At 39.1% G+C, this 8773-nt stretch overlaps 1 pseudogene; it reads left to right on the forward strand.

Moving 5' to 3' along the window:
• The window catches only part of LOC102974718 (60S ribosomal protein L35a-like), a 23065-nt pseudogene extending 14561 nt beyond the window's left edge, over nucleotides 1-8504 (forward strand).
• The last annotated feature ends 269 nt before the right edge of the window (nucleotides 8505-8773 follow it).

The following is an 8773-nucleotide window of genomic DNA, read 5'->3' on the forward strand; positions in this document are numbered from 1 at the left end:
CAAAAAAAAAAAAAAAAAAAAAAAAAAAAAAAAAACCTGTCAGCAAGTAGCCAAGCCCAAGCATTAGATTGAAATGCTCAGTTACTTTTTTTTTTTAAATTCAAGATACCGAAAATCCAAGACAAACTTGTTAAAGCATAGTAGAGAATAAACTGACCCAGAGTTGGGTTAAGACACGGATTCTTAAGATACCTATATATAATGGAATCACATTGCTACACACCAGAAACTAACACAACATTGTAAACCAACTATACTTCAATTAAAAAAAATAATAAAGACATGGATTCTTGGAAGGATTCAAATGACGTCACAAGATGGTCTGCTTCTGTCACCTCTACTTAGCTCTCCTCTCCTCTGTATATTAGCTTCATTGCTTAACAAAGTCACCATCAATGGCCCATAAATGATTGCTAAAGCTCCATACCATACAGTTCCTTAGACCTTAGCTTGCAAAAACTAAAGCCTGTGTTCATTGATAGAGTCTACAAAACAGCTCTCGTTCTCACTCTGATGGAACCTGCTTGAGTCACATGCCTAGCCTTGAACACATGTCACAGGCTAGTGAAACATGAATGACTTAAAACTGGGTCATGTATTCCATCTCTGCAACTGGGGAAGGCATGGCCCCTGAAGAAATTTGGGATGTGGTTACCAAAGAAGGCATAATGGATAAACGATAGCCATAAATAACACCCACTACACAAGTATACTGGACTCTGATTCTGGAAGCATACGTATATAATAAACAAAAAAGCAGGAAAGAAAAATCATTTCATCAAAATTGTTAACAAGTTTGAACCCTAGTTATCACAATAGGCATACAGGTCAGTAGCAGAGTAACAGCAAGAAGAAATCTGGGTAAAACTCTGTAATTCTCACATGCTAAGGTCAAGATTCATCTTAGATTCTGGTCAAGGGTATGGTTGTGTCACATCATCTATGGCAAGAGAAGCACCTCAGAGGCAGGGCCTGACATTCTTCTGCTGAAGAATGAAGCAGACTTGAGCTGGGTCCAGAGGAAGAAAGATTAGCTTCATCTAGTTTACTTAAACCTGTGGTCTTTTCATTTCCTTGGCTAGGATGAGGATGAGAAGAAAGTGCCCAGCTGCTCAGTTTTCATGACCCATGGCAGTCCTTCTGAAGAAATCAGTAGTTGCATCTAAGGTCTTGAAATTGTCAAAACTATGCAAACTTGGCCCAAACCGCGAAATAGTGACTAAAAAAATTAGGCCAAGTGGTTAGGAGAGCAACTGAATGCCTCAGTTTGGATTCTGCACTCGTTTCTTACCTCAACCGCTATCAAAATATGCAATTCAAAAGCTTGAGAGAGAAGGGCACTCGGTGAAAGGCCTTTTGTGTCAGCTGGGGGCTGCCTAATAGCTGATGACAGCCTGACGCCTCTCCTGGAGAGCATCATGACAGGTCTGGATACTTGAAATCATCAGCTGCCAGAGGCGAGGTTCCGAGCAGCTATTGCCAGGCATGGACAAAATGGAGATTCATGTGAGCAGGCAGCTTGCAAAACCCCAAGAGCAGCAACTGAACGGGTAAAGAAAGGGGGGTGTTGTGTACTGATCCTGATTGCCACACAAAGCTCAAGTCTAGCATAAGCAAGTGCATGCCTACTTCCAGTGCAGCTTGAAAGAGAACTTGTTTTCCAGGGCTCTTCCTAACTGTACTTCTGTCCTCGCTGGACCAGACTCTCCCATTCTCCCTCCATCAAGCCAGGACCTCATTCCTACAGGTCACTGCTGACTGCACTTCTCCTGAAGTTCTACATGGAAGGTCTAAATTCCATTCTAACAAGCGAATTTTTAATTTAATATTCCCATTCTATCTAGGTTGGGTTTTGTATCCCTAGATTGGTTTGAAAAATAGAGTAGTCTTATTCTAAACCTGAACATATGGCATAGTAGAATGCTCCAGTATTCCTTGTCCAAATATTCACTTCCTGTCAAGCTTAACGTTGGATTCTGTTCCCAATATTCCTTTTCCAATTCAAATCATTTACTATGTACATTGATTAAAACATTCAAGTATGTATTGAGGTTTAATTTGAATCTGTGTGTTATGCCACCAAATAGGTAACATATCCATTCAAGACAGAAAGAAAAAATTAAATAATTTTTGCACCTGCATAACAACTGGAGAGGTGCCAGAAGCTTTCCTCACTCCTCACCTGAGACTATATATATGACTACTGTCTTCAGTTTCTTCCTTATTCTGAGCTCTAGAATTAGTCCCCTTTTCTGACAAGATAACCATCCTGAGCTACTCAGGTCAGTACTGAGGGACAGGCATCAAATCACACTTGCTGTCAGCCTCACCCCAATCCCATTCAAGACAGCAGTTTTCTAAGAAACCATAAACAGGTTTGACCCCAGATCCCCGGAAGGTTCCTGCCTGCTGAGTCCCAGGTTGATGATGAGCCATATGCCTTGATTCCGCTAAACCAGAAGTCTTGCTGGTCACTTTCTTCCACTCCCAAGGACTTGGTTTTCCTACCTGCAACCAGGTCGACTTGACGCTTTCCAAATGCTTCCCTCTGGACATTTTATTCTTTTGTTCCACCTACCTGTCAATATATTCTTTTTACCTCCTTTAGACCAGCCCAAGACCTCTAACTTGCTAAGAAATCATTTGTTCCCACTTGCCAATTTCTACATGTTATGGGACATTATGTTCCATCCACCTGGCTAGACCTTTCCTGCTATCCTGAATCTTGGCCAGGGCCTGCCCTCCTTATGGCCATGAATTCTGCCTGTCCTGGCCACTTCAGTACGTACAGTTCTGGCTTGTATATAGCATGTACTCAATAATGATATTTGTTTTGTTTTTATATCCTCAAATAATTGAAAATGGGAAAATGGTCATCTTACTGTAAGCCTGGATCTGTACAGTACTTCTAAATACCTGAAGGCAAGTATTATTTTCCTTTTTAGACCATAACAGAATATATTAGTTTATTTCTTGTCCAAACACTAATTTCCCCATCATACAGATCAGCATTCTCAAGCTTTGCCACTGAAAAAGCCCTTACTTGAGAGAAGAATAAATTCATACTTCATGGGTCAGTTTTGCTTTCCCATAAGCTGTAATGTCTTTGAACTCTAATGTTTCATTTTGTTTATTTATTTAGGCCACACCACGCAGCTTGCAGAATCTTAGTTCCTCAACCAGGGATTGAACCCTGGCCCCGGCAGTGAAAGCACCAAGTCCTAACCACTGAACCGCCACGGAATTCCGGAACTCTAATGTTTTAGCTCAAAAATAAATACAAATTTAGCTTCTGCCTCATTATAAATAATATATATATTGCATATAATACATTTCATATATATTCATATTCTACTTTCATATACATCCATATTCTGCCAGAATGTACTCATGGCCTAGTCTGATAATGCATGACCAAGATTAATATTCTTTTCAGAAGAAAATGTTAAGATCTGTTGGACTGAGTATAAATATGATTGAGAAAGTCCACCTCCTTTAGCCTCCTTAAAAATCTACATTATTTTCTCTTTCTCCATGTCCCCTATGAAATATGACAACTATGCTTCCCTAAGAATGTTGTGACGTTAAAAAGCTTCAATTTTTCCTGGTTATCCCCTGGTGGTCCAATGGTTAGGACTCTTCACTTCCACTGCAGTGGGCACGGGTTTGATCCCTGGTCAGGGAACTAAGATCCCACATGCCTCTGGGTGTGGCCAAAAAAATAAAATAAAAAGCTTTATTTTTCCTTTCAAAAGTGAAACAGCAATTCCCAGTTACCTCATATAAGATGAAATACGTGAGATGATTTTTATTTCTAAATTTATTGAAAATATATTAAATCTATATACTAACTTTGCCTATACATTCATATCTGTAATTAGCCATATCAATACACACTTTTTTCTTTTTTTTTTTTTTACTATCTCATCACCTTTCAGAGGAAAAAAAAATTTAAGCATAACATACCTTGAAATAAAAGTTAACATTATTGGCTTAGATTAAGACACTTTTTGGTGCCCATTAATAAAGAAAATTGTATATCAATTAAGATCTTCAAATAGATAATATAGTCCAAAAATGTTACTTTAATGAGTCTGATGGACCTTTACACAGAAGACTTAAAACAAGACAAATGCCAATTGGCCTGGGAGCACAGTCCTTTAAAAATGAAAAAGCAGGTTTTACCATACAGTAAAGTTTCACAAAACAACAGCATTTGTTACAATGTAGTAGAGTGGGAAGAAAGAAGGATAGGGACCAGAATGATAGATTTCACAATTCCGAAGATCACAGTCCTGGAGGAGTCCTCAGGTCCTTGTTGGCCTCACCATGTCCTCAAGTATTAGACACAACTCCCTTTGCAGGAAACAGGAGAAGAGAGGAATAAAGGCTTCTTTGAAAAGCAGTGATAAAGGGGTCCCTGGAGGAGTTCTGAGCTCTTGAAACAATCTTCATGGCAACAACTTGACTCTGCTTCCTGCTACAGTGAAGGTTGCTGGAATATGAATTAGGGGTGAAGCACTGGGGCTATTTGCAAGTTCATGTTAAAATCTGATTTCCCAAACTCAGGAATACAGTTGATTCAGAATTAAATCAAAATAGAGCTTTAAAGGTGCCCTTGCAAAGGACCTCAGTGCATTAAATAAGTACGAACTAGCTTTGCTCTTACCAGTGGTCTCACGGGAGAAAACTTAGAGAAGATTCCATCATTCTCATGTTAAAGACACAGAAATGTGTGCAGAATATTTGTCTGCAGATATAACTGTGGAAGTGGCTGTAAATGAGTAAATTTGTGGTAAACTGTTACGGCAGCAGTAGGAAACTAGTACAGGCAGACTGCATATGCAGACAACCTAAAAGAGATGGACAAATTCTTAGAAAGGTACAATCTCCCAAGACTGAAACAGGAAGAAAGAGGAAATCTGAACAGATGAATTATCAGTAACGAAACTGAATCAGTAATTTTAAAACTCCCAAATATTTGTCTGCAGATATTGTCTGCAGATATCATATATCTGCAGAATATGTCTGCAGATATCTCACCAATGGTCATAACATCTCACAATGTCATCAAAAGTTATGTATGGAAATTGCTTATCAGGTCAGTATACAGTCATCCATTTATTTTTAAATTTTAATAAATCTAGTTAATGCCTTCTTTACTATTATAACATTTCTTTCCCATCCCAAATCATTACATGTTTTTCTTCCATAAAAGTACATACTAATAATTAGTGATTTTGAGCAGCATCGACGTATATACTCTACCAAATGTAAAATAGTTGGCTGGTGGGAAGCAGCCGCATAGCACAGGGAGATCGGCTCGGTGCTTTGTGACCACCTAGAGGGGTGGGATAGGGAGGGTGGAAGGGAGGCGCAAGAGGGAGGGGATATGGGGACATATGTATGCATATGGCTGATTCACTTTGGTGTACAACAGAAACTAACACAGTATTGTGAAGAAATTATACTCCAATAAAGATCTATTAAAAAAAAAAGTCCATACTCTAAAAGCTAATGAGCAAACCAACAAGCCTGAAAAACATACAAGGTGGGGGGATGTATGAAATAGAATGTATAAAATAGGCATCTTGTATAAAATATGTAATGTAGAGATTTACTACCTGTATCTGTCTTAGGGCACTTTTGACATACGGCTCCATGTTCTCTCATTTCCTAAATTCTCAGTTTCCATCGATTATAACATTACCTTAACAACACCTTTTGGGGGTCAAATACTACGTAGTAATTCCTTTATTCTTCAGTATGAAAATGAGTTTGATTTTCTTATTTAGCAAGTTTAAGATTGATGGTATACGTTCAAGTATTAAATCTGTACTTCCCACTTATTTTAATTTGTTGAGTTATTGAAATTCCTTACTGAATTAGTAACTAAAAGTTAAATAGCTCCTCTTGCATGTCACCTGGAAGCTGGTGATAGGAGCATATATACAGTGATAGTCCTTCATGACATGAATTGTTCCTATAAGCATTTTCTAGCTTGGAAAAAAAAAAGGAAGCTTTATCCCAAAGAGTGGTAATTCCCACTACATAAATTTACTACCTGAGATTTGACAATCATCAGTATCCATGTTCTCATTCAATGCTGCACTGAGATATGATATATTCAAAGCGCGACACATGGTGCTACCAGTACCCATAACATAGCTGAGCGACCATGAGATGAACTGACACCTTCTGTGCACAGGCAATTTCCTACATGCACATGAAACATGTCCTAAGTTTCAGTCCTCTTATTGTAGGTTACCTGGTTTCTTCTGCTATTAATCAAATAAAATGTCTCATTTTCAGAAACTAGACCTAAAGGGAACTCATCGAGGCTATATGCAAAGAGACAGTGCTTTGTTAACGGACTGTTACCCATAGATACCCTCTATAGAAGACCTCCTTTTGGCGAGGTGTGGTAACAGAATTTCTAAGATGGCCTGTTACAAATGCCTCACCCTACTCCCCAGAAACTGTGACTCTAAGATATCACACACATGAATATGTTTTGTTACATGACAAAAAGGACTTTGCAGGTGGAATTTTAAGGCTTCTAGCCTGTTCGCCTTAACATGGGGAGATTACCCTGGACTGTCTGAATAACCCAATGTAACACATGCATCCTTAAAAGCAGAGAACATGTTCTGGCTGGTGGCAGAAGAGAACATCAAAGGGGAAGTATGATAGATTTGAAGCAAGAGAAGGATTCAATGGACCACTGCCGGCTTAAAGATGGAGGGGACCACATGGGAAGGAACCCAGGGGGCCCCTGGAACAGAGAGCGGACCTTGACTGACAGCCAGTAAGGATATGAGGATCTCAGTCCTACAACTGCAAAAACTTGTTTCTGCCAACAATCAGAATGAGCTTGGAAATGGATTCTTCCCCAGAGCTTCCAGGGAAGAGCCCAGCCTGTTTGGCACCTTGATCTTGGCCTTGTGAGAACGGGAACAGAGAACCCAGTAGAACCCACAAAGACTTCTGATCTACAGAACTGTGGAAGTGGCTGTAAATGAGTAAATTTGTGGTAAACTGTTATGGCAGCAGTAGGAAACTAGTACAGGCAGACTGCATATGCAGACAACCTAGAAGAAATGGACAAATTCTTAGAAAGGTACAATCTCCCAAGACTGAACCAGGAAGAAAGAGGAAATATGAACAGATGAATTATCAGTAATGAAACTGAGTCAGTAATTTTAAAACTCCCAAAAAACAAAAGTCCAGGACCAGATGGCTTCACAGGAAAATTCTATCAAACACCTAAAGAAGAGTTAACACCTATACTTCAGAAACTATTCTAAAAAGTTGCAGAGGAAGGAATACTCCCAAATTCATTCTATGAGGCCACCATCACCCTGATACCAAAACCAGACAAAAATATCACAAAAAAAGAAAATTACAGGCCAGTATCACTAATGATCATAGACACAAAACTCCGCAACAAAATACTAGCAAACCAAATCCAACAACACATTAAAAGGATCATACACTGTGATCAAGTGGAATTTATCCCTGTGATGCAATGATTTTTTTCAATATCTACAAATCAATCAATGTGATACACCACATAAACAAACTGAAGAATAAAAACCACATGATCATCTCAATAGATGCAGAAAAAGCTTTTGATAACTTTCAACATCCATTCATGATAAAAACTCTCCAGAAAGTGGGCATAGAGGGAACCTACCTCAACATAATAAAGGCCATAGGTGACAAACCCACAGCTAACATCATACTCAATGGTGAAAACCTAAAATCATTTATTCCAAGATCAAGAGGATGGAGAATCTTGCCTAGTCACTTTGAAGAGTCAGAGCAGCCCAGGTGACCATGGGGATGACTGGTGTCCCACCTAGCTCAACCCCCCCACTAGAGGCAGAGCTAACAATATAACCACTTGAGCTGTGCATGCAGGCCTTCAGGGTTTAGTTATCTGTACGTATGATTAAGATTTTGTAGCGTTTCACTTTTTCAGAGAGAAGTTCCTGAAGACTTGTTCTTCTAAGTCTGAAGTTTTAAGTGGATATTACTGTTAAAAAATAATTGTTCATGGTTCAGAGCTTAAGAGGTCAAAAATCCTGAAGATCACACCAAAAAGGCTCTCTCAGCTGCCTTGGAGCCTGTGGAGGCCTACTGGGCACAGGACTTCTAAATCGACAAATACGTCTGGAAGGCTGTGGTCCAAGGCCATTTTTGCTGGCTCTAAGTGGGGTCCCCGGAACTTGAGAGAGCACACAACTCTTCTTAAAATTGAAGGTGTTTATGTTTGAGATGAAACTGAATTCTATGTAGGCCAGAGGTGTGCTTATGTGCACAAAGCAAAGAACAACACAGTAACTCCTGGTGGAAAATCGAACAAAACCAGAGTAATCTGGGGAAATGTAACTTGCATTCATGGAAACAGTGGCATGGTTTGTGCCAAATTCCGAAGCAACCTTCCTGCTAAGGCCATTGGACACAGAATCCAAGTGATGCTGTACCCTTCAAGGATTTAAACTTATTGAAAAGTAAATAAATAAAAGTATCTGTTTGTTCTCTTGTTAAAAAAAGAAAGATCCACCAAAATGGTTTCGTTTAAGGTGATGGTTTTGGTGAACTCAGCCTACATAAAATTGAACATATCATGTGCCATGCCAGGTGTTTTCCTACTTTCTCAATGATTTCTATCAATTTAGTTTACTAGTATCTCCTTCTTTCACCCAATCTCACACCAAAAAACAATATTCCCTGTACCAGAAGGACAGACATTTGTCCTTATTCATCT

Source organism: Physeter macrocephalus, chromosome 8, assembly GCF_002837175.3.
Source record: "Physeter macrocephalus isolate SW-GA chromosome 8, ASM283717v5, whole genome shotgun sequence".
NCBI classification, from domain to species: domain Eukaryota; kingdom Metazoa; phylum Chordata; class Mammalia; order Artiodactyla; family Physeteridae; genus Physeter; species Physeter macrocephalus.